We start from the raw sequence: 25,458 nt of genomic DNA on the forward strand, positions 1-25,458 counted from the left end.
TGGTGATCAGTATTCTTAAAACAAAAAGATCCATGTGCCCTTAATTCTTATGGCCCAATAAGCCAAACAAATCAGATTATAAGCTTTTCATGAAAGTCTGGGTAAACAGGATTGCTCCAAGTTCTCAACAAGTGGTCCATGCTGATCAAGCACGTTTTCTGCCAGGTAGATTAATGGCTGAAAACACCCTATTTTAGTTGCAGGTGATTGACTATTTTTCAGTCAATAAAACAAGGCTGCAATTTTAATGATGGACCAAGAAAAGGTGTTTGACCTTGTCAAATGACAGACCCTATTTCATATTTTGGGGAAGTTTTGGTTTCCCACCCCAATTGATAACAATGTTAAAGGAAGTATATAAGGGGGCTGAAGCAAAGACAATTATTAATACAGACCAGGCGGGTGAGGTTGAGATTAGATGGGGCACCTGGCAGGGTTGCCCATTATACCCACTACTATTCTCTCTTTTAATTGAGCCACTCACAATTGAAATCTGTTCCAACACTTCAATCATAGACCCTATGAAGGGGATGGACAAAATTAAGCTTTTTGAGGATGATATCATTTTATACCTTAAGGCAGAGTGTGCAAATATACAGACTGTGCAGGATGAACTACAGGCTTTCACAGACTTAGGTGGGTACAAAGTCAACCAGTCGAAAAAAGAGCTGCTCTTATTTAACACTTAAAATGCCCAGCTCCCATTAGGGCTGCAGATTTCACCACAACGGCCCATAAGATATCTTGGGTTATACATAACAAGTGATTATACAAAATAATTTTATGGTTACTTTTATATTCTTAACAACCTGATAACATGGGAACTGCTGTTACAGCAATGTGGGAGCCAAATACAAGCTCTCTATGGCTAAGTTTTATTTAAGTGAGCTGTTTCCTTAAAATTAATTACATGATGATTGTTGAGACAGTGAGAACCATATTAAGATGTATCAATGGTAAGAAAATGGGTGGTATAGGAAACTGATATTCCCTGCTTCGTCACAGTAAAAATAATAAATGTGTGAAGGGCTTGTTTCCTAAGATTTCCAAGATACAGGCTGCAGGTTTACTCTTAAAGAATAGCAGCTAGTCTGTGATTTTGGCCAACTTTAAAAGAATGGCGTTCTTATCTAGGTGGTTGGCATATTACACACCTAATAGACTTCCTAAAATGTTTCCTTCATCTCCGGACCAAATCATATGGAGTGGGTGGATGGGTACATAAATTTTCTTCATGCCCTAGCTTACTGAATTTTTTGGAGGAGGTTTTTTGGGGTATTAGCAACTACATGTCACTTCCTATCCTTCCATCAACATCCCTGGTTTTATTCGGCGTTTCAAATTTGGAGCACCAGATATCGCAATATGAGTAGTACTTTATCTGTATTGCAATAGCAGTAGCCAGGTCTTTAGTACTGCAGAAATGGAAGTCGTTAAAGGTTCCGTCAACAGATCAGTGGCTTACTAAGTTGGCCCGGACCTACCAGTTTGAGGAGGGATATGCAAAGAGGGTAGGAGCACTTCGTAGATTTAAGGTTATGTGTGCAGATTATTCAAGTCAAGTCAAGTCACTAGTTTATTGTATATGATTACTTAAAATCATTTTAATTTACAATATGAAAAAAATTCGACATGAGAAAACTGAGCAATTTTTCAAAATCCAAACCACGTTAATAATGCACATAAGATGTTACTAACAATTTAAACAAACTTTCAAAAGTTCATGTTATTCCGATTTTTCCAGCAGCTTGGGTAACTGCATTGTTCAAAGATGAATTATCCCGGTTCTGCTGAGCTAAAATGTGCCTATAAAAGATGCTACACTTTACAATGAAATTTGATCAACTACTTGTATCTGTTATTCAATTTATCCCATGCTTGGTTTGGCTTTGAGTCCACTTACTGCCTGTGCTTGAGAATTGCTGCCATGCTTGGACGAAGCAGAAGAAAGGGGTTGAGTGTTACTGCACACCTAATTTTATATAGTAAACCTCAATTAAGTCTGTACTCCATAATTAAATGTATGTTCGCGTGCTGCCGTGATTTAAGAGTGAGAAGACCCTTGTCACTCCGACTATATACAATATGAAGAGGGCTCTGGATTACCAGAGTCTGAACACGGAGCACAGCTTGAAGGACAACCAACTGTTGTCTTCCTTATTTACAATGTGGTTTTAAAGAATAAACCAAATGGACTCAATAATCATTCAAAGCTTAGTTCATTGTTTGTATCATGATTGAAATAAAGTAATCTAATTGTTACAAAAAAAGGAGGTGATGAACAATTTCAGCAAAGTAAATATTCAATATACTACATACAGTCTTTTAAATATCAATCATCAACTGTACAATGAGTTAAATGCTGATTAAGAAAATGAAAAAACCAAGTCCCAATGCATTTCGGGTTCCTACATGTGAACCCTTCGTCAGGGGAAAACAAATGAACAAAACATGTATATGAAAGTCAGCAAAATCCTCCAATCGTTATCCTCATCCGCAGGACGCCTACAGCACAAAAGTTGACTACTGTCACTTCTAAATGGAATGCATAGTCATACCCAAAACAAACTTGACCTGTTACAAAGTGATGACATAGAATTTGCACTCATGTGATCAATAAGACATGCTAAGAAATGAAATAGAGTAGAGAAAAGAGATGAAGGAAAAACATGTGAAAAGGACTGTGAAAAAATGTACAATTCCCAATGCATGGGGATTATTTGTAATGATACTCGTGGGTGGTATTCAGTGCAAAATGATAAAAACACGATGAGGTGTGTATCCATGCTCTAAACCACGAGTGAGGTGAAAGTGAGCGATGTACCTTAACCTGGAACCGGGTGAAATGAACTGTGTGCTTACCCTTGTATGAAGGCAATGTGACAGAGTGTAACTCTGTGTGGTTCCGATACACGTCGGTGAAGATGTGTATTAGTTCTGTCTACAAATAACAAATGATAATGATTGTACTTCTGTGGCTATTGTGTGAGCGCTGAGGTATGCGTAACGTTACTGAATTGAGTCGCTTACCCCTATTCTGTGTCAAAATGAAGAATACTGTCTTCGTATTTTTCATGCAATATCCTATCAAGGAACTATGCCTTCAGTTCTGTAGCGGGAAAAAATGAAATCTAATGTAAATGTTGTTTGAGGAAAGAGTTTACCGTTATGTGTGTGCAAGGAAATAACAGGCTGTTACCTGTAGTATTGGGTCCGGGCTCGTATGCTCCGTCCGCGCTTCCGCGTACGAAAGAAGCTATCCCAAGGTCCTTTGCGGTTTTAAAGGGATATGCTCATCAATGCTCGGAGCTATAAGCAAGGTTCGAGTCCCGCAGTTTAAAAAACTGGGACTAGCTGTGTTGCCCAAGTGTATGAAATAATTATCCAAAAAATCAAAATCAAAATGTTACGCGATGTAAATGAAAAGCTATGGTGTCCTAATTACTGTATGAGTATTCCGCGCGGAACAATGTTGTTAGGCAAATGGTCCCTAAAATGTGAATAAGTGGAGATTAGAAAAAATGAAGAATTACAAAGCTCACAGATAGAGCGATGACCTATTGGAGTTATTGTGAAGAAAGTGAGCAAGAAAAAGTACACTCTTATGAAAAGAATACATAAGAGTGAAATAAAACCATGAGGCAAATTCTGTACAATGATGTCAGTTTCTATTAAAGCTGAAAGTTATTTCACAAAAAGCATAACATTTCATATTGGTCATTTAAACCTGCTGGCGCCACCGTTCCCAGTTGTTTGATCTAGAATGTTTCTCTGCGTGCTAGAGCAGTGTGTGTGTCTATACCAGAGTGTGTGTCTATATGTTCTAGCACTGTGAACCTTAGCTGTGGTATGGTGTGACATGCTTGCATCCAATGCACTGCCAGTGGTGAGGTAGTATTGTGATTGCGTATCCAGCTCTTATGCTCTATGATTCTGGTTTTAATTTTTCGGCTGGTTCTTCCAACATATACCAAGCCACACGGGCATTTAATAGCATAAATGACCTGTTCGGTATTGCAATCAGATGTGTAACGTAATTTAATTATCTTGCCTGTTTGAGGGTGTGCAAAAGTATTGCCCTGAATTACATTGCCGCATTGTCCGCAATTATAACATTTCCTCATGCCTTTGTATGTGACAGGTTTGGAAGGAATAGTTTTCAATAATTCCCTTAGATTCCTGGGTCTGGTGTGAGCAAAAAGTGGAGGACCTTGAAACAAATCCTTAAAATCCGGTTCATTTTCAATGATGTCCCATCTGTTTCTTATGATATTTTTGATTTTTGCGGCTTCTACAGAGTGTTTTAATACAAACACTTCACGTTTCTGTGTGGATCTAGGTCGAGGTTTTAACACAGTTCTTCTCTTGGTTTCTCTTGAATAAGAGATACTGCTCTATCCAAAATGACTTGAGGGTATCCTCTATCTAGGAATCTTAAGCATTGTGCTTGTATCTCCTGGTCACACTTGCTACTTTCCGATGTGATTCTCTTGATTCTCATTAGTTGGGATAATGGCAGGTGTTGTTTCAACGACATGGGATGTGCGCTGGAAAAATGTAGAGCATTATTGACATCTGTAGGTTTTCGAAAAACCGCAGTCACCAATCCTGATTCAATTTTTTTGATTTCTATATCTAGAAAGTGAATGCTCTGTTTCTGTATATTGTGAGTAAATTGTATTCTTGGGTTCCGTGAATTGAGCTGTTCAATACTTTCCTCCAACTGTGCTTGATTTCCTTTCCAAATTACGAGAATGTCATCGATGTATCGAAAAAAAGCTGTTGCATGTGTTTGCCAAGTTGGGTTGGTCAAAATGTGGTGATATTCAAAATAAGCCATGAAAATGTTAGCATATGATGGGGATCCCAGAAAGCCCATGGAAGTGCTGGTACATACATTTAACTATGGAGTACAGACTTAATTGAGGTTTACCATATAAAATTAGGTGTGCAGTAACACTCAACCCCTTTCTTTTGCATCTATCATATAGACCCCAGAGTAACTAGCACCCATTCATTATAATGTCCTGGAAAGATATTGCAGATCTAACTATCTACATTTTTCCAGCGCACATCCCATGTCGTCTAAACAACACCTGCCATTATCCCAACTAATGAGAATCAAGAGAATCACATCGGAAAGTAGCAAGTGTGACCAGGAGATACAAGCACAATGCTTAAGATTCCTAGATAGAGGATACCCTCAAGTCATTTTGGATAGAGCAGTATCTCTTATTCAAGAGAAACCAAGAGAAGAACTGTTAAAACCTCGACCTAGATCCACACAGAAACGTGAAGTGTTTATATTAAAACACTCTGTAGAAGCCGCAAAAATCAAAAATATCATAAGAAACAGGTGGGACATCATTGAAAATGAACCGGATTTTAAGGATTTGTTTCAAGGTCCTCCACTTTTTGCTCACACTAGACCCAGGAATTTAAGGGAATTGTTGAAAACTATTCCTTCCAAACCTGTCACATACAAAGGCATGAGGAAATGTTATAATTGCGGAGAATGCGGCAATGTAATTCAGGGCAATACTTTTTCACACCCTCAAACAGGCAAGATAATTAAATTACGTTACACATCTGATTGCAATACCGAACAGGTCATTTATGCTATTAAATGCCCGTGTGGCTTGGTATATGTTGGAAGAACCAGCCGAAAAATTAAAACCAGAATCATAGAGCATAAGAGCTGGATACGCAATCACAATACTACCTCACCACTGGCAGTGCATTGGATGCAAGCATGTCACACCATACCACAGCTAAGGTTCACAGTGCTAGAACATATAGACACACACTCTGGTATAGACACACACACTGCTCTAGCACGCAGAGAAACATTCTGGATCAAACAACTGGGAACGGTGGCGCCAGCAGGTTTAAATGACCATTATGAAATGTTATGCTTTTTGTGAAATAACTTTCAGCTTTAATAGAAACTGACATCATTGTACAGAATTTGCACTCATGGTTTTATTTCACTCTTATGTATTCTTTTCATAAGAGTGTACTTTTTCTTGCTCACTTTCTTCACAATAACTCCAATAGGTCATCGCTCTATCTGTGAGCTTTGTAATTCTTCATTTTTTCTAATCTCCACTTATTCACATTTTAGGGACCATTTGCCTAACAACATTGTTCCGCGCGGAATACTCATACAGTAATTAGGACACCATAGCTTTTCATTTACATCGCGTAACATTTTGATTTAGATTTTCTGGATAATTATTTCATACACTGGGGCAACGCAGCTAGTCCCAGTTTTTTAAACTGCGGGACTCGAACCTTGCTTATAACACCGAGCATTGATGAGCATATCCCTTTAAAACCGCAAAGGACCTTGGGATAGCTTATTTCGTACGGCGAAGCGCGGACGGAGTATACGAGCCTGGACCCGATACTACAGGTAACAGCCCATTATTTCCTTGCACACACATAGCGGTAAACTCTTTCCTCATACAACATTTACATTAGATTTCATTTGTTCCCGCTACAGAACTGAAGGTATAGTTCCTTGATAGGATATTGCATGAAAAATACGAAGACAGTATTCTTCATTTTGACACAGAACACGGGTAAGAGACTCAATTCAGTAACGTTACGCATACCTCAGCGCTCACACAATAGCCACAGAAGTACAATCAATATCATTTGTTATTTTCCAGACAGAACTAATACACGTCTTCACCGACGTGTATCGGAACCACACAGAGTTACACTCTGTCACATTGCCTTCATACAAGGGTAAGAACACAGTTCATTTCACCCGGTTCGAGGTTAAGGTACCGCTCACTTTCACCTCACTCGTGGTTTAGAGCATGGATACACACCTCATCGTGTTTTTATAATTTTGCACTGAATACCACCCATGAGTATAATTACAAATAATCCCCATGCATTGGGAATTGTACATTTTTTCACAGTCCTTTTCACATGTTTTTCCTTCATCTCTTTTCTCTACTCTATTTCATTTCTTAGCATGTCTTATTGATCACATGAGTGCAAATTCTATGTCATCACTTTGTAACAGGTGAAGTTTGTTTTGGGTATGACTATGCATACCATTTAGAAGTGACAGTAGTCAACCTTTGTGTTGTAGGTATCCTGCGGATGAGGATAACGATTGGAGGGTTTTGCTAACTTTCATATACATGTTTTGTTCATTTGTTTTCCCCTGACGAAGGGTTCACACGTAGGAACCCGAAATGCATTGGGACTTGGTTTTTCCATTTTCTTAATCAGCATTTACCTCATTGTACAGTTGATGATTGATATTTAAAAGACTGTATGTAGTATATTGAATATTTACTTTGCTGAAATTGTTCATCATCTTCTTTTTTTGTAACAATTAGATTACGTTATTTCAATCATGATACACACAATGAACTAAGCTTTGAATGATTATTGAGTCCATTTGGTTTATTGTTTTAAACCACATTGTAAATAAGGAAGACAACAGTTGGTTGTCCTTGAAGCTGTGCTCCGTGTCCAGAACCCTCTTCATGCTTGGACGAAGCCCATGCTGACCTTATTCATGCTTTTTTGTCTTCTTCTAAATCGGCTTGCCTTAAAAGTTTCCTTAATTTTGCCAGATATTTTATGCCCCGGCAATTCAAGATTATGGAGGATTCTTCCAACCAACGTATCACTGCTGGCCTGCATGTGCAAATGTTTAATTAGTTAAAAATGGGCTTTCAGAGTCGGTTCTTTAAATCCTTTACTGCAGGGAAAATGCATAGCAGGTGAGTTAGCGTTTCATTACGAAAACCGCATAAGCGACAGTTTGCTGCGTGTTGGTTGTTTTTCCAGAAAGGCTGCAGGTCTTTCGAATCATGCATACACAACCAGTAATCAATAAAATTATTTTTTAACTCAGCGCTGAAATGGGTTACTAAGTAAGCCTGTGGCTTTGGTGATATGTAAGAATTGATCATAGTCCACCCATGCCAGCATTTTGATGTAGTTTTTTTATATTCTATGAAGGACTTCCTCTTTGCTATGTTATTTACCGATTTACTGAATACTTCCCGGTCTACCATGCTGTCCGATATTGGATGTTTATCCAGTTCTGCCAATGATTTTCTCAGATGGGCCCCCCATGAATTTAGGATGTCTTGATCCATCTGGGTTTTGATTTTTTTCAAGCATAGACTATTCAAGGACCCCGGCTCAGATATAAGAAATTTATGGCATAGCTTCACAAAGCCACTCATGCTTCGGAACTTCTAATTCTGGAAGCCGAATTCCAGCCGAACCTGAGCTGGGGAGGCTGATTTTGGTAGGTTGAATACAGCTTTATATACCTTTGTCTGGAGTTCACTTAATAGTTCTACCTCTTTACCGCACCAGACTACTAGAGCATATGACAATGTGGGAAGAATTTGTGCTGCCATCACTTTTAAAAGATGGACATGGTTCGGGCAGCCCAATTTTGTATTCAGTACTCTATATGGAAAGATTAATGATTGCATTTTTGCTTTTAGGTACATTTTATGTTCCTTATATGTTGAGCCTCACTCCAATTTTAAACCTAGATATTTGTAGGACGCTTGTTCTTCTACTATTGTCCCTTTTACCAACCATATGAACTTGTTTTTTTTGGGGTCCACTAGACGTACAATCTTTGTTTTCTCTTTAATTAGTTCCAACATTTCTTGGTCCAAGTATTTTACTAAGTTATTGATTGCTCTTTTTAGCCCGATCGGGGTTTGGCTCAGCACCACTATGTCGTCTGCATACTGTAAGAAGGGTATTGGCTCTTTGGACAGGTTTGGTGGATGGCAATCGGCTGCTTGCATGTGCTTAATGATGTCTGCCATAAATAAGTTGAAAAGGCTTGGGCCAGGATACAGCCTTGTTTTAGGCCTTGCTGTGTGTATAAACTGGTGGTAGTGCTTTATCCATCACCTAATTTCATTCTTGCCCAGGTTTCACTGTATGGGGCTATTTTTGCATCCAGTAATTTGTTTGGCAGCTCCAGGCTCTTAGTTTTTCCCACAGATGATTTCTGCTTACTCTGTCGAATGTAACCTTCAAGTCTACAAAACATGCAAACCACCATGTTTTCTTTTTTGCCGCAGTTTCAATTGAAAGTGCCAAAGTATCCAGGTTTGTTAAGGTGCCCATCCCTGGTCTAAAACCCGTTTTAAATGTGGGGATTGTGCTAACTTCATCCATCCAGTCTTGCAGGTAAAGTAGTAGACATGATCCATATAATTTGGCCTCTACGTCGATCAATGATATTAATCTGTAGTTTTCAGGGTTATTGTAATTTCCCTGTTTGAATATTGGATTAATGATCTTCCCTTTCCAAGATTTGGGAACGTCATTCTGTCTGTAGATCTGATTAAAAAACGGCGTGAGGTAGTCAGCCCAAAAATCTGGAGCATGTTCGAATACTGCGTTGGGAAGCGCATTTGTTCCAGCCGCCCCCTCAGTTTTTAATCTTTTTATCATTCCTCTTAATTGCTTAATATCGATCAGATCATTTGGCTCGTTGCAACTTGTGGTTTGTTCTAGATCTTTATATTCTGTCTGGGTCATTCTGGTGTTGTTGACCTCCTGTCTTTGCTCTTGCAATGCTTCTAGGGCAACTGTCGCCATATCGCACTTATCATTAGTCGTACTGCTGTATCTATTTTGTAAGTGCTGTTTCAACATTTTTTCACCGATGCCTGCTTCTTGTTTTAGATTTAAACCCTTTGTTAGTTTATGTATGATACTCCCGAATTCCCTACTATTTGGCAATTTACTTGCCCACTTTAGTTCTGTCCAGAATTTTTCTTTATATGATGTTTTTGCTTCCATCAGCATCTTCTTGTATTTGTTCCACAATTTCTTCAGTTTGCCCCTGTCTGTCTCCTTACCCGTTTTTGCCGCCACAGCTTGGAAAACCAACAGTTGATGGACAGAATCCAGAACAATGTCATACTTTCACCCAAGTAAGGAGATCTGGGCCTAAATCCATCGTTGTTTTGCACTCCATACCACCCCAGTTCAGTCATGGCCATATGCAAATAAGCCTTGACCCTGTGCCTCATGGGAACAGTCCAGCCCGAACTGTCAAGCCATGTCTTTCCTGGACCGGAATCAAGCATCCTAGGAACGGTTTCTGGCTATCAGCCATCTTCAGCCAGGATAGCTTGACTCCAATGGTGTGAAGAGCAAGGGACTCACGTCTGAGCATACCCATCCCACTCGGGGTGACAAATGCAAAACCAACAGTTGATGGACAGAATGCAGAACAATGTCATACATTCACCCCAGTACAGAGATCTAGGCCTAACTCCATCGTTTTTTTGCACTCCACACCACCCCAGTTCAGACATGGCCATATGCAAATCAGCCTTGACCCTGTGGCTCATGGGAACAGTCCAGCCCGAACTGCCAAGCCAGGTTTTTCCTGGACCAGAATCAAGCATCCTAGGACTGGTTTCTGGCTATCAGCCGTTTTCAGCCAGAATAGCTTGGCTCCAGTGGTGTGGAGAGCATGGTACTCACGTCTGAGAATACCCATCCCACTCGGGGTGACCAATGCAAAACCAACAGTTGATGGACAGAATGCAGAACAATGTCATACATTCACCCCAGTACAGAGATCTGGGCCTAAATCCATCGTTTTTTTGCACTCCACACCACCCCAGTTCAGACATGGCCATATGCAAATCTGCCTTGACCCTGTGCCTCATGGGAACAGTCCAGCACGAACTGCCAAGCCATATCTTTCCGGGACCAGAATCAAGCATCCTAACACCGGTTTCTAGCTATCAGCTGTCTTCAGCCAGGGTAGCTTGACTCCAGTGGTGTGGAGAGCATGGGACTCATGTCTGAGCATACCCATCCCACTCGGGGTGACAAATGCAAAACCAACAGTTGATGGACAGAATGCAGAACAATGTCATATATTCACCCCAGTACAGAGATCTGGGCCTAAATCCATCCTTTTTTTGCACCTCACACCACCCCAGTTCAGACATGGCCATATGCAAATCAGCCTTGACCCTGTGCCTCATGGGAACAGTCCAGCCCGAACTGCCAAGCCATGTCTTTCCTGGACCGGAATCAAGCATCCTAGAACCGGTTTCTGGCTATCAGCCATCTTCAGCCAGGATAGCTTGACTCCAGTGGTGTGGAGAGCATGGGACTCACGTCTGACCATACCCATCCCACACGGGGTGACAAATGCAAAACCAACAGTTGATAAACAGAATGCAGTACAATGTCATACATACACCCCTGTACAGAGATCTGGGCTTAAATCCATCGTTTTTTTGCACTCCACACCACCCCAGTTCAGTCATGGCCATATGCAAATCAGCCTTGACCCTGTGCCTCATGCGAACAGTCCAGCCCGAACTGCCAAGCCATGTCTTTCCTGGATCGGAATCCAGCACCCTAGGACCAGTTTCTGCAATCAGCTGTCTTCAGCCAGGATAGGTTGACTCCAGTGGTGTGGAGAGCATGGGACTCAAGTCTGAGCATACTCATCCCACTCGGTGTGAAAAATGCAATACCAACAGTTGATGGATAGAATGCAGAACAATGTCATAAATACACCCCAGTACAGAGATCTGGGCCTAAATCCATCGTTTTTTTGCACTCCACACCACCCCAGTTCAGACATGGCCAACTGTTGTTTTTGCATTTGTCACCCCGAGTGGGACGGGTATGCTCAGACGTGAGTCCTGTGCTCTCCACACCACTGGAGTCAAGCTATCCTTGCTGAAGACGGCTGATAGCCTGAAACCGGTCCTAGGATGCTTGATTCCGGTCCAAGGAAGACATGACTTGGCTAGTTCGGGCAGGACTGTTCCCATGAGGCACATGGTCAAGGCTGATTTGCATATGGCCATATCTGAATTGGGGTGGTGTGGTGAGCAAAAAACAATGGATTTAGGCCCATATCTCTGTACTGGGGTGAATGTATGACATTCTTCAGCATTCTGTCCATCAACTGTTGGTTTTGCATTTGTCACCCCGAGTGGGAGCTCATGCAGCGGGGACGCAATACGCTTCTGGGCCAAGGGGGGAAGCATCAGGCATCACCAGCCGGCACCACGAACAGCTCGGCTCCGAGTTTGCCTAACAGCCCGGACCCCCAAACGGCGCTGACCGAGATTAAACCTTCCAACGTCGATGCCGAAGCCTCCAGGAGCAATGACAATGCTGCAAGCAGCCTGTCTTCAACACAGACTCCTGCTATCACAGAGGTGAGCCCCTCAACAATACTTAGCACTAACAGTAACATTGTCGAGATGTATGGCAATGAGACATCCCCCATAGCAGCGGCAGACTCTGGTTTTTGTGCAATTTCTGTAGCTGGCGCTGCCATAGACTATGGCTCAACCAGCCCCACAACATTGCCACAGGCTGGCCTAAGTACAAGGGAGCAAGGCAGGTCGAACCCATCAGGTGGTACAGCCAATGATCATATCCCCAGCTTGAATCATGATCAAGACTTGTCCAATACCGAGGGGGGCCTAACTACTAACACTTTATGTACCCCAGACAAAGACAGTGCTGCTTACAATGACCAGGAAAAGGAAGCTAGCATTTTTTTTCATTTTCCGATGAGGCAGAACTCGAAGTAGACTGGAGGGACTCCTCAGCCTCATATCTAATGGATGAATCAGATAGCCTGACTGATGCTGGCGCAGAACCACGTACTGTTAAACCTAAACAAAATGCTGTCAGTAAGCGTGGGAACAAGCCTCATGGGGCAGGTCTAGATTGGGACCATGCCCATACAGAGCAGCTAACCCCAGCAACTCCAATTGCTCCTACAATTCCAGCACCTGCATCTTTAGACGCGGTCTTGCAGGCGATAGTCGCACATCGTGAAGAAACTTCGCAGAATGGTCGCAGGGCACAAGCAGCACACACAAAGTACAATGTGTCGTGCAGAAACTGGTCAAAACTTTTGGTTCATTTGGGGATTGACTGACGGAGGTTGAGGCAAGAACCCTACCTAACGAGGCCGTAGTGGCGGCCGTTCAAGAGCGGGTTGTGTCCCACGAAGCTCAAATAGGGGACATTAGATGGAAACTGGAAGATTTTGAAAATCTCCAGCGCAGAAACAACTTGCGCATTTTGGGTGTGCAGGAGAAATCTGAGGGGGACGACACCCATACCTTTATAATAAACCTCCTCTGTGATTCCCTGCCGGAGCTCTCCAACTGGAACTGGGATATTGAAATACAGTGCGCCCATCGCATGCCACTCAACCTGAAAACCCCCGCTAAACCCGGAGCATACCCGAGGGCTATCCTAGTCTATTTCGGCAACTTTTTGCTTTGGCAGGCTGTGTTTGAGAAGGCCAGGCCAGAAGCTAAGCGCACCTCCAAAGATATTACATACTTTTCACGCCCTGACTTCTGTCATACCACTGTTGAGAGAAGGTGGAGGCTGCACCAACTAATAAAACCTTTCCAGGATAAGAAGGCAACAGTATATCTTAACAATCCGGCCAGGCTCAAAGTTATATATGGGGGGCAGACAAAGTTCTTTGTCTCCGAGATTGTTGCCAAGGAATACCTGGATAGCTTGAAATAACACTATGATCGGAGCATAGCTGGAATTTTTGACCAAGTAATGTTTACTTCAGTCCGACCGTCTGCGATTGCGGAACTGTATAGTTATTCCTGTTAAAAATATATTTTTTTTAAAAATGGTGATTTTGTTTGGGGTTGTCGGGCCTTTAAATGTTTAGTATAAATGCTAGGCTTGGGTCACTATATAAAGTTAGTCAGGTAGGCATCCCTGAAGAATAGGACCCCAATATCACGCTCTACGACATATACTCTTACTCTTTAAATTAGTTCCTTTAAGTTTCTTTTGGTTAAAATCTTTTTTTCTTCTTTTACTTTAGCATACTGGTTAGGACCTGATAGCGTGCTGCACCCCCATCACTTTTGAGACTCCAACAGAGTCTTTTTGCCTTCATTTGGGAGAAAGGGGGGAGGGAACAGGTGGGTTGGGAAGAGGGAGCAGGAGGGGGCTGTCAGGCTCCACTGGTCGATCCTCAGGATGGTGCAGATGTAGTTTAAGAAGCCCACCTCTAGATTGCCCCAAATCTGGCTCGTGTTACAACACAGACTTAGAGGGAATCAAGCGAGAGGCGCGGGAAGGGAAGGGGATAGCGGGGAGGGAGGTCTTGTGGGAGACAAAAGAATAACACCAAGGTAAGTACAGTTCAAAGATATGCTTTACACAACAGGCACATAGATTTCATACCCTATCTTCTCCCCTCACCTGAAAAGCAAAATACTTGAATCTCCAACCATAGAAGAGAGGAAAGGGCAGTAGTGAGGCCGCTACACACACTAAACGAGCAACACACAAAAGACCAGGAATACTATGTTACCCTCACAGCTTAGTATTTCTGACACTCTTCAAGAAAACTATAACGAATAATCACATACCATAATGGCTGTGGTGCGAAGCTTAACCTAAACACTTCATGTGTACTGACCCCCTCATTTTCTCTCCTGTAAGAACAAAACAAAAGAATTCTGAAATCTTGTATCCCAAGAACCACGATATAATTCCCATAGCAGGTACACTTCAGTTGCAATCACATCAGCATGAAGAGCTTGTTTTAACTGAAGTCACAGTTCGTCTGAATATGAGAAAACAAATAGAATGGCCAAATCCCAGTGTGAATTGTTTTCACTGGAACACCTCGTACAGAAAATGCCTCATTGCTATACGGAAAGCAATTCAGCCTCTCTGCACGAGATCTAGAGTCTTATCTCCTCCAACAGAGAAGCTTCGAAACCACACAGAGTCCCCAACCCGGTTCAACTCTGCAATGAGACCTTTGGAAACTAGGTCTCCTCCAACAGAGTATGTGGTCTGAACTCGGAAGAACAACCAGTCGGGCAATTCCACTCTTCCGAACCTCAGAGCGGACCCGATTCACCGAGTCAAAGAACTCAATAGAATGCGGTATCAGGGTTGGTGCAGGTGCACCCTTACCGCCTTTAATCCAATTCCGAACAGAGCCGCTAGCCAGGGACCGCCAGCATCCAGGTTCCAAGGAAAAATCATCGGCAAACTCTCCTCCGGGCGCCGCCATGATAACGCGACTGCGGAGGTGACGTCACACGCATTGCGTGCCCCGCAGGAGTCTGGGTAGTGTAGTTCCGCCGTCTTCCGCATACACCGGCATACAGTGACTGCCGGAGATCGAGTGTGATTATGACAGGGGCTGGGGGGGAAGGGGAACGAAACACAAAAAACGCAAACAACACCATACTTAAGAACCGGAACTAAATTAATGAATTGCCAAGACACGCTTCGCAATGCAACTTTAAATATCAGTGTAAGCAAGGGATCAAACTACCTAGCTTTATGGGGAGGATAACTATCGGTAGCTGGAACGTAGCAGGGCTGCATGATCAAGACAACGTGGGCGGCTCTTCGAGATAATTAAGTGGGGTTCTTTAGACATTATATGTCTTCAAGAGACCCACTTACCCTGGGGAAAGCAAAGCCAGCTTAAAACTCAAGGGTATAACGTTCTGGCAACCACAACCTAAACGACCAATACCCGGGGGGTAGCCATACTAGGTAAAAACCATATAGGGAAGCCTCTACGCCAAGTAGCAGATCAGCATGGTTGATGGGTTATTGTAGAACTGGCTCTAGGGCTAACCCTTTGCTCAGTGTATGGCTCGAACCTGGACGACTAGTCATAACCTTGTTGATATCTGGTCTCTTAAAGATCAAGGAGAACCAGGCTATACATTCTTCTCACACCCCCACAGCAAATACACCAGAATTGACTATATATTTACTACCAGAGACATTTCAAGTCTAGCAACTATTATCAAATATCCTAAGCTAATTTCTGACCACAACGCCCTGCCTCTCACTATAAATATAACCGGCACCACCAGAAAACCCTCAGTTTGGACATTCGAAAGGAAATTATTGGTTAACAGAGATTATATCAATTTCATCAGGAATTGGGCCCAGGGGTATTTTGATATCAATCGCTACAGTGCTCACCGGAAATGTGGTCTGGGATTGCTTTAAAGCTGCACTCAGAGGCGATACCATTAGTTATGTAGCTAGACTCAAGAAGCAGCAGACCGCTGAATATACCAAGAAGCTAAAGGACCTAGCGAGATTAGAAGCCGCTCATACAACATCAATTGCACAAAAAACAGACCGGTCAAACTTACTTCGTCAGATCGTAATTCTTAAAACCGACCTGAATAGAGGACTCACTCAGAAATCCGTAGAAACTTTTAGAACTCATCAAAGGAACCTTTATGAGAATGGGGAAAAGGTTGGCAAGCAACTAGCTCTACATACAAGACAAAGGGCCTCCTGCAATGCAATTTCATCCATCAAAATGAATGACCTAGAGTACACGCAAATAGAGGATATAGTAGAGGTCTTTCAAGGCTACTATCAGAATGTATATCAGGATGATGTTGCCTCTAGCAAGGAAGATATTAAGAAATTTCTCGATGATTTTTTAACCTGTTCAGACAGTAGCCTAGATAATACCACAAAAGACGATATGGATAAAGAGATATCAATTTCAGAGCTTGAACTTGCACTTGCTGAACTAGCCCCGGGGAAAGCGGCAGGTCCTGATGAGATTCCGCTGGAAATATACCAAATTCTAGGCAAAATTATACTACCATAACTACTAGATTTATTTCAAGGGGTGAAGTGGAATGGAAGAACTCCTGCATCTTGGAAAGATACCAATATTATTGTCTTTGCCAAAAAGGGGAAGCCCACCAACTCCCCGTCATCATACCGCCCGGTCTCACTGATTAACTCAGATTCAAAATTATACGCAAAAATTCTGGCTAATCGGTTAAGGGGGATCATTGTACATCTGGTTAGCCCATGGCAGCACAGTTTTATTCCAGGGAAAGGTACCGCCGATCAAATCCGTAGAGCAATTTCATTATTTGATATTATGTCAGCAACCGGCGGCCAGATGTCAATGATTCTTCTCGATGCCGAAAAGGCATTCGATAGAGTGTCATGGTAATTCATGTGGGCTATTTTAGAGCATTATCATTTTGGGCACAGTTTTATTAAGTCAGTGAAAGCTATGTATAACGATCCCAAGGCTAAACTCCAAATTATGGGGCACGAATCAGGCAGTATTACCATCTCAAGAGGAACGAGGCAGGGCTGTCCTTGCTCCCCAATTTTATTTGCCCTTTACATTAACCATTTGATATTAAAACTCCTCAACAACACCAGAATCAAACCAGTTGTGACAGGATTATTTAAAACAAAAGTATTAGCCTACGCTGACGATGTAGCAATTTTAACACCAGAACCCGATCTAGCTTTAACTGAGATTGAGGCAATTACACATCAATTCAGATCTCACTCAGGCTACTCTCTTAACAAAAGTAAAACTGTCATACTATGTACAAATAATATTCATTGCATAGATGTTAGGAGAACAGAAAAAGCGACTTATCTAGGGGTTTGCATATCTGCTGAGATTCACTATATAACCAAAATTAACTGTGAACCACTTATTAACACTATTAAACAAGATCTAACGAGAGTAAACAGCCTTCATCTATCTATTATAGGGAGAGGGAATTATGTTAAAATGACAATTTTTCCCAAGATACTATATCTATTCTGGTCAATCCCCTTATTAGTTGAAGACAATTTTATTAAAATCCTCGACGCCCAGATCTCTAAATTTATTTGGCAATACGGCAAAATTAGGAGATCGCTTAAATTCTTATCCCTGCCATTTGACAGAGGTTTATATTTCTGGGCAGCCTTTCTACAGCAATTCGCCCCGCTGGTCAACCCGGTATCTAACGGGGAGGAGTCGGGAATACCATCAGTTTATGAATTAGCCTTTGGCCATAAAGCTAGCGGATTACTTTTAAGACAACTAGAGCCCAGTTATTTAAAAAAAGTTAAGTTTAAAACTGTCACTGGGGCATGGAAAGTATGGGCACGGATTACTAAACATATGCAAATTTCCAAACTAAACCGCTACACTCCACTCTGGCACTCATCTCTGCTTCCTCTAAATGTTAATGATATGAATTCCGCTAGCTGGGAAAGACGGGGTATTATCTCCCTTCTTGACTTCCTTGGCACAGATATGAAAGCTAGCTGCACCACCCTTCAGAACCAGTTTAATATACCTGCCACGGATTTTTCATAGTTTTATCAAGTAAGAAATATTTTAACACCAAGCTACCCCGCATAAGCTGGAATAAAATACCTTCTATTGAAGACATCATTAGGCCCTCCACCAGAATTGGCACTATCTATCCCTCCCTGCATCAAAAACTCCAGATGACTTGGAATCTACTGAAGTATCATGGGCAAATAGGCTTGACAACCCAGACATAGACATTGACAAGGTTATGGCACTGACATCACAATTATTGCTCTCCACTAATCTAAAAGCACAACTTTACAAAACAATTTACAATCTGTATTACACCCCAGCAAAACTGTACTCATTGGGGAAAAGCAGCAACAATCACTGCCCTAGGTGCCAGTGTGGACCGGCCACACTACTACATATGTTTTATGATTGCGACAAGCATATACTTTATAGGAAAATGATATGGGAATTTTGGGAGGAGGTCTTTGGGCGAGTTTTGCCTGAATCATCCACCATCTGCATGCTCGGGTATGATTGTACACTAAATTTGAATCCTAGTGAGGAGGCTATGCCTTTCATCGGAGCTGCGGTCTACCGATTTATACTTGCCGCACGCTGGAAAGATAGTGACCCCCCGAGCTTCCAAATGTGGCTAGCTCGCTTCTTGGGCATCTATAACCATGAGATAGCAATCTATGCCACTAGGGGATTGAAGTCTAGGAGACGAGGTGAAAAAATCTGGTCCCCTATCACAACTTGGTCTGCCACTGCCATCTCAAACTGAAGGGTTAAATCTCTAGTCAGTAAAATGTATGTTTGACCTTATCCGACCTCTTCACTTTTTCTGTTTTTCACGTTTTTGGTATTCTGGAAAGTATTTAATATTGTAGCCTTTTTACTTCTTTTCTGCTTTCCTTTCCCTCCTGCTGTTCCTCTACGCATTTGACAATGTCGCAATATTGTGTTTTTGCATTTATTTTCATACTTTCTTTTGGCTTCTTACTTTTTTGCTTTGTATGATGTTACTATTGTGTATTAGTGTGTAAAGTATATGCCTTTTCTCTTTTATTTTGGAGTTGTTTACAAAATAAAAAAAATAAAAAAAGGGATGCTTGATTCCGGTCCAAGGGAGACATGACTTGGCAGTTCCCATTAGGCACAGGGTCAAAGCTGATTTGCATATGGCCATGTCTGAATTGGGGTGGTGTGGTGAGAAAAAAAATGATGGATTTACGCCCAGATCTCTGTACTGGGGTTATTGTATGACACTGTTCTGCATTCTGTCCATCAACTGTTGTTTTTGCATTTGTCACCCCGAGTGGGACGGGTATGCTCAGATGTGAGTCCCGTGCTCTCCTCACTACTAGAGTCAAGCTATCCTTCCTGAAGATGGCTGATAGCCAGAAACCGGTCCTAGGATGCTTGATTCCGGTCCAAGGAAGACATGACTTAGCAGTTCGGGTTGGACTGTTCCCATGAGGCACAGGGTCAAGGTTGATTTGCAGATGGCCATGTCTGAATTGGGGTGGTGTGGTGAGCCAAAAAACGATGGATTTAGGCCCAGATCTCTGTACTGGGGTGAATGTATGACATTGTTCTGCATTCTTTCCATCAACTGTTGTTTTTGCATTTGCCACCCCGAGTGGGACGTGTATGCTCAAACGTGAGTCCCGTGCTCTCCACACCACTGGAGTCAAGCTATCCTGGCTGAAGACGACTGATAGCCAGAAACCCTTCCTCGGATTCTTGATTCCGGTCCAAGGAAGACATGACTTGGAAGTTCGGGCTGGACTGTTCACATGAGGCACATGGTCAAGGCTGATGTGCATATGGCCATGTCTGAATTGGGGTGGTGTGGTGAGCAAAAAAACGATGGATTTAGGCCCAGATCTCTGTACTGTGGTGAATGTATGACATTGTTCTACATTCTGTCCATCAACTGTTGCTTTTGCATTTGCCATAGCTTGCAATCACACCTCTCTTGCAATCCTTCTCTTTTTATCGCGTAGTGAGAGGTAAACCATGACTCCTTCCTGCTGTCTATTCTTTTTTTGCTTCTGTTTATTGATGGAAATTGTTGTATGAGGACAAGGCACAAATCTTCCCAACTTTTTAGGTAATTATCCTCTGTCGGGGGCCCTATTTAGTCATATGTTCCTTAATTGTGTCCATTATGGTTGTCATATTCAATCCTCACCATTTTAATTTCGGCAGGTTAAACTTCTCTGTTTGTTGTACCAGCGTATTTATTTTTTAGGCCTGGTTAAGGGTTATGTTGATGGTTGTGATTTGCTGGAAATGGTCACTCTCTATCCGTGGGCAGACTTGAAATGAGACAATTCTTGAAACCAGATTACTGCTGGAGATGGTAAAGTCTATTATAGATCTATTTTTTCCGCTTGAGTGTGTGATGGCCGCTGGTGAATCCCCTATTGTGTTGCCATTCAGAATTGACAGACCATGGCTATCTAACTCTTGCGTTATTAATTGGAATCCCCAGTCCTCCTGCCTCTTTCTTTTATTATGTTTGTTTATTAGGTTACTATTAAAATCATCTGAAATGATCAACGGGCAGAGTTCATGTGATTTTTGCAGTGAATTGATCAAATTCATTAGTATTATGAATTTTTCCTTGTGCTTTTTTTTCCAGGTGAACATATAGGTTGACTAGTGTTAATTGCCAATCTGATTTGTTAGCATGAAGCTTTCCAGTAAATTTTATTACCTGCAAGCAGTTTACACCAGTATTTAATTCTTCTGTTTGCCAACCAAAATTTTGTAATATGTATGTTGCTAAGCCTCCTCTCGGGTGACTAAATCTTCAGAACTTTTCTGCTAGGATGTGATGTTCTATATGGCCCCCTATTGGTGCTGGCTTCATGTTCCACTTTTCTTGGAGTAGTATCATGTCCTGTTGTTCATAGAAAGACAGATTTTCATAGTCATGCCCCATAATATTAAATCTATGGACATTCCATGAACAGATCTTTATCATGTCCTAGCTCTCATCCCTAAGGCCTTCTATTAAATCCTGCCCATTAATCCCAGCTCGCTACCCCCACCTTTTGTGATTCAACTTTTCTCTTGACTGTTCGTTAGGTACGCGTGTTGCTTAGTACCTTTGGCACCCAGGACCAATCCATGCTATCACCTCTATGTTGTTCGAAGCTTGATTGACTCCCTATTGCCTTGACCTCTTTTGCCTTGGATGGCCTCGATGGCGTGGTAGAATGAGCGCCGCATAGGCATGTTTTGTGATTTTTCCCAGATGAATATTCCAAGTTTTGCTTCGTATTATTTGTTAGGAAAGGGTGGGGATATCTTGGGCATATGTGGGGCCTCAGTGTGATCCCCCAGAATTCGAATGTTGATCTTGTTTCGTGTATCCTGTCCACTAGTTCCTTTGAGGACCAGGAAGTCACGGTTTCTTCAATGCATGGGTTATTAGTAGGGTTCAATTCTACGGCTAAAAGATCTTGCGAAGATTTTCCCTCCAGTTCTGGAATTTCTTTAAACAACCATAACAGATTCCCTCTATTTATTATACCTTGCCATCCTTGTGTGGAGTATTCAGGCACAAACGTCAGTTTCGATGTATTCTCCCTTGAGTTATTGACGTTTCCCAAATTTTACTCTTTTTCTACCTGGACCTTACGGGTATTTAATTTCTTGTCCCCTTTGTTTTTTGCTGACCTTTTCCTGTGGTGTGGCAGGCATGAATCTTGCTCTATTTGCTGGTTGGTAATGGGCATCCTACATGTTCTGCCTTTTCTATTGATTATAACTTTTATTGAGGTCTGGCTACTTCGTTTTTTGTTATCTATTTTATCTATTATATCTATTTGATCGTGAACCCTATTACTTTGTGTTATTTCACTATATTCTGTTTTTTCTCGTATTTTGCCCTTCTCTTGCCTACTAAGTGTTTTTACCCCGTGATCTGGACTGGTGCTTCTATCATCCCTGGGTATGATTCTTACTTGGATCTGCAATGTTTTTTCTACCCTTTCGCACTTTTTGGTAAATTGGATTTGTTCGACTTGTCTTTTTTCAATTCTAATGGTTTGCTCAGGTTCTACTGTTAGCTGATGGTTAGATGTTGTATGTGGAGCCTGATTCGCCTTCTCTTGATTATTGATGACTAGAGGGCTCAATGGGATTTCCTTTGTGTTAAATTCATCTGTTATATGGGTTGATTGTTCTCGGCCTGTTATTGAGTCCGCCAAAGTGACCTCTTTCAATGATTTGTTTTTTTTCCTTTGTATATTTTGCTTTGTGTACATTGATAAGATGTTTTCTGATTTTGTCGTTGATTGATTTTTATGTTTAACCCTACCCTTTTTGGCTTGTTTTCTTTGCCTTTTTGTAGGTTTTGCAATTTTTGAGATGTCAGTGGTGCTCTGTGTGTTTTCCGTCTGAATGTCCCTTTTATTTGGTCCTAAATGCTCTCTTTCCACTTGTTCTGCTTCTCCCTTATTGTTAACACCTGTCCCTTTGATTGTCTGTTTGTCTTTGTGTGGTACCTTTTTCTCTGTGTCCTTTTGAGTTTCCCATATTTCTTTGGGCTTTGTTATTAATTGAACTGCCCCTAAGATATCCCTTAGTATTTCTGGTAGGTTTACCAATTTGTCTGTGATTTTCAGACAGCCGCAATTAGGCTGCATTTGAGGATTGCTTGTTTGTGGCTCTAGATTTCCCCTGCGCATTAGAAGGGCAGTAATTGAGTCCAGCTTGGTATTTATGACTGCAATATGACCAACAATTAAATTTATAAGGTCTATGTGGACTTCCATTTTGTCAGATTGAAAATTTAGCACCCTGATGTCCTAGATCCATGATCAATCCCACTTACAGAAGAAATTGTTATTGGCAATGACAAGTTTAATGTATTTATTTTCGTTGAAAAACTTCCTTCCTCCTGAATGTTCACCTGTTGGTTGATTCTATGGGTCTGATTTGATGGGGTAGGTACCACCTTTACTGCCCCTCCTGGTGCTTCCTTCCCAATGGCCGATGCTGGCCCGTACCCTTTATTAGTTTTGTTCAGCGTTTGAGTATTGGTTTCAAATATTTGTACCAGATTGACATCATTGGATAGTGAAAATGAGCTTAACCAGTCATCGTTCACTAGTACTACCTGTTCCGATAATTTATTTATTTTTCCTTCCAAGCTCTTGTTTTTATTGTCCTCGTTTTCTCCTTTTCCAATTACTTTGTTCATGGGATTGATCTGATGTACCTGGGCTATTACAGTTGCCAACCGGTTTGCCGGAGATTCTATGCTTGATCTCTGTAAAGCTGAATTTTCTTTTAGCACGTTAATGATGTTTGGTGGTTGCTGTGTGGCAGGAGAACTTGTTTTAATGGTAATAGATGCACCCTTTGCTTGTTGGTAAGTCCTTCCCGGGTTGACATGTCCTTTATTAGTCCTTGTGTCTGGTGATGTTGGGCTTGGCCACCGGAATTACTCTAAGGATGGAGCGTAAATGGCAGCCATTAGTTCCTTTGAAAAGAAGAATTTCTGCATCCCTGTGTTATTTCCAGGACTGAATGATGTTATTTCCGGCGTTGGCACTGAGACTAGCCTCTCTCTCTGTTTGGAGGCCCTTCTTTTTTGGCTTGTTACTGGCCCTTGTTCCATGAGTTTTTTATTTTTGCTTTTATTGCCTACAGTCACCTGACGCACTCTTCCAGATCTCGTGCTCCTTTTTGCGGTATTGGATTGTTTAAGTTGTTTTGCTAGTTTTTCCTATGGTGAACCAGAGCTCAGTAAGATGGTTAGCTGCTAGCTATGTCCTGCCTAGTTAGACTGCTTCTGCAGCATCCCCGGGCCTCATTTATCGTTCGCCACTGTCGGCTGCCATTCTCACTATCCGTTGCTTCCCTCTGTGTTAGCGCTGTTGTGGCAGTTGCTGTTACTGCTATCTCTACTAATCCTTAATTGACCCTTGACCCGCACTATCGCTAGCTCTGGTTTCTATCACTCTTGCTGCCTGAACCGCTGTACTGTATTAAGTCGGGATTTGCTTGTAGCTTTTTAGCACTTGTACAAATTGTTCAAACTGCTATGAGCACGTGGGATTGGTAAAGTTGCTGGTGTGTTAAGTTATGAGCGGATTTCGAGAACTGGGGGACTATTTGGGAAAATGCTTGCGAAATGCTGGAGTTTTAATCAATTGCTCAATTGCTGCGAGTGGCTGTGTGTTTGTTACCAGCCTACTCAAGCCCACGCAGTGTTCCCCGTGTTCTCTCCTACTGCTCACAGCTGTTCTCTGCAAATTTATGCTCCTGCTGCGTACAAAAATACCTCTCCGCCTCTGCAAATGCTCTGCGGCTCCTGCTACGATTGGTGCCACGCCTTGCGACTCCTGTGTAGTATCCAGCTGGATACGTTCTAGTGTTTGGCCCGTGGTGTCACACACCTTACACCCACCCACCACAGGAGTCACCAGTGAGGTGACCCTATTAATAAAAGAGGCCAGAGTGCACGGGCTCCTGGCCAGTTACTACACCACTGTACCAAGTCTCTACATGAGTTCTTTCTGACTATGCGGGCCTGAGGCCCGACCCCTACATTGGCGACGAGGTTGGTACTGACCTACACGTGCCTGCCAGCAGCTTCTCAAAACGCAGAGCGTTCGGTGCCCACCCGTGGCTGCCATGCTCTGACAAGACTGCCTGCAAGGGAAGGAAGAGTTGCGGTGCCAACCCGACTTGCACTGTCGACTGACTGACGTCGTTTCTGCCTGCCACTGCCGGCTCGAGCCTGCTCAGGCGTCTCCCACAAAGGTACGCCTTCAGCTGGCGGAGCACACGGAGGCGGCCTGGTGCCTGGGTGAGTGCGACGCGCCCCCTCCCCTGCGCTGCCGGGCCACGTACAACCCATCTTGGGCCTACCTCCAAGCCTGACGCCTCCCACAGCGTCCAACGGTGACTCTGTGTGGAAAAGGAGAACCCGGGGAGCCTTGAAACTGCTGGGAGGCACTGAGGCACTGAGGCACGGTCGTCCTGCGCGAAGCCTGGTTCCCTCACATGAGCGCCAACAAGAGGATCCCTGAGAAGCCCCACTGTGGTGTCGCGCTCTAGCCTACGGCCGTCAACGCGATGACGCGTTACGCACGTAGCTAGAGCGTGAGACGCGCGCATGCGCAGAAGCAGCATATTGGAAGGCGCGAACACAGACTAACGGCAGTAGCGACCAGAGCTTGTTGCATTTAGACGCTCGGCGCTCTATGGGAGTGTATCATTTGTTTCTTGTTAAATAAATTCACTAGCAACGTCAGCAAGGCTCAGTGTACTGTGTGGGGACCTTATACATCATTACA

This window comes from Lissotriton vulgaris, chromosome 10, assembly GCF_964263255.1.
Source record: "Lissotriton vulgaris chromosome 10, aLisVul1.2, whole genome shotgun sequence".
Classification (NCBI taxonomy): Eukaryota; Metazoa; Chordata; class Amphibia; order Caudata; family Salamandridae; genus Lissotriton; species Lissotriton vulgaris.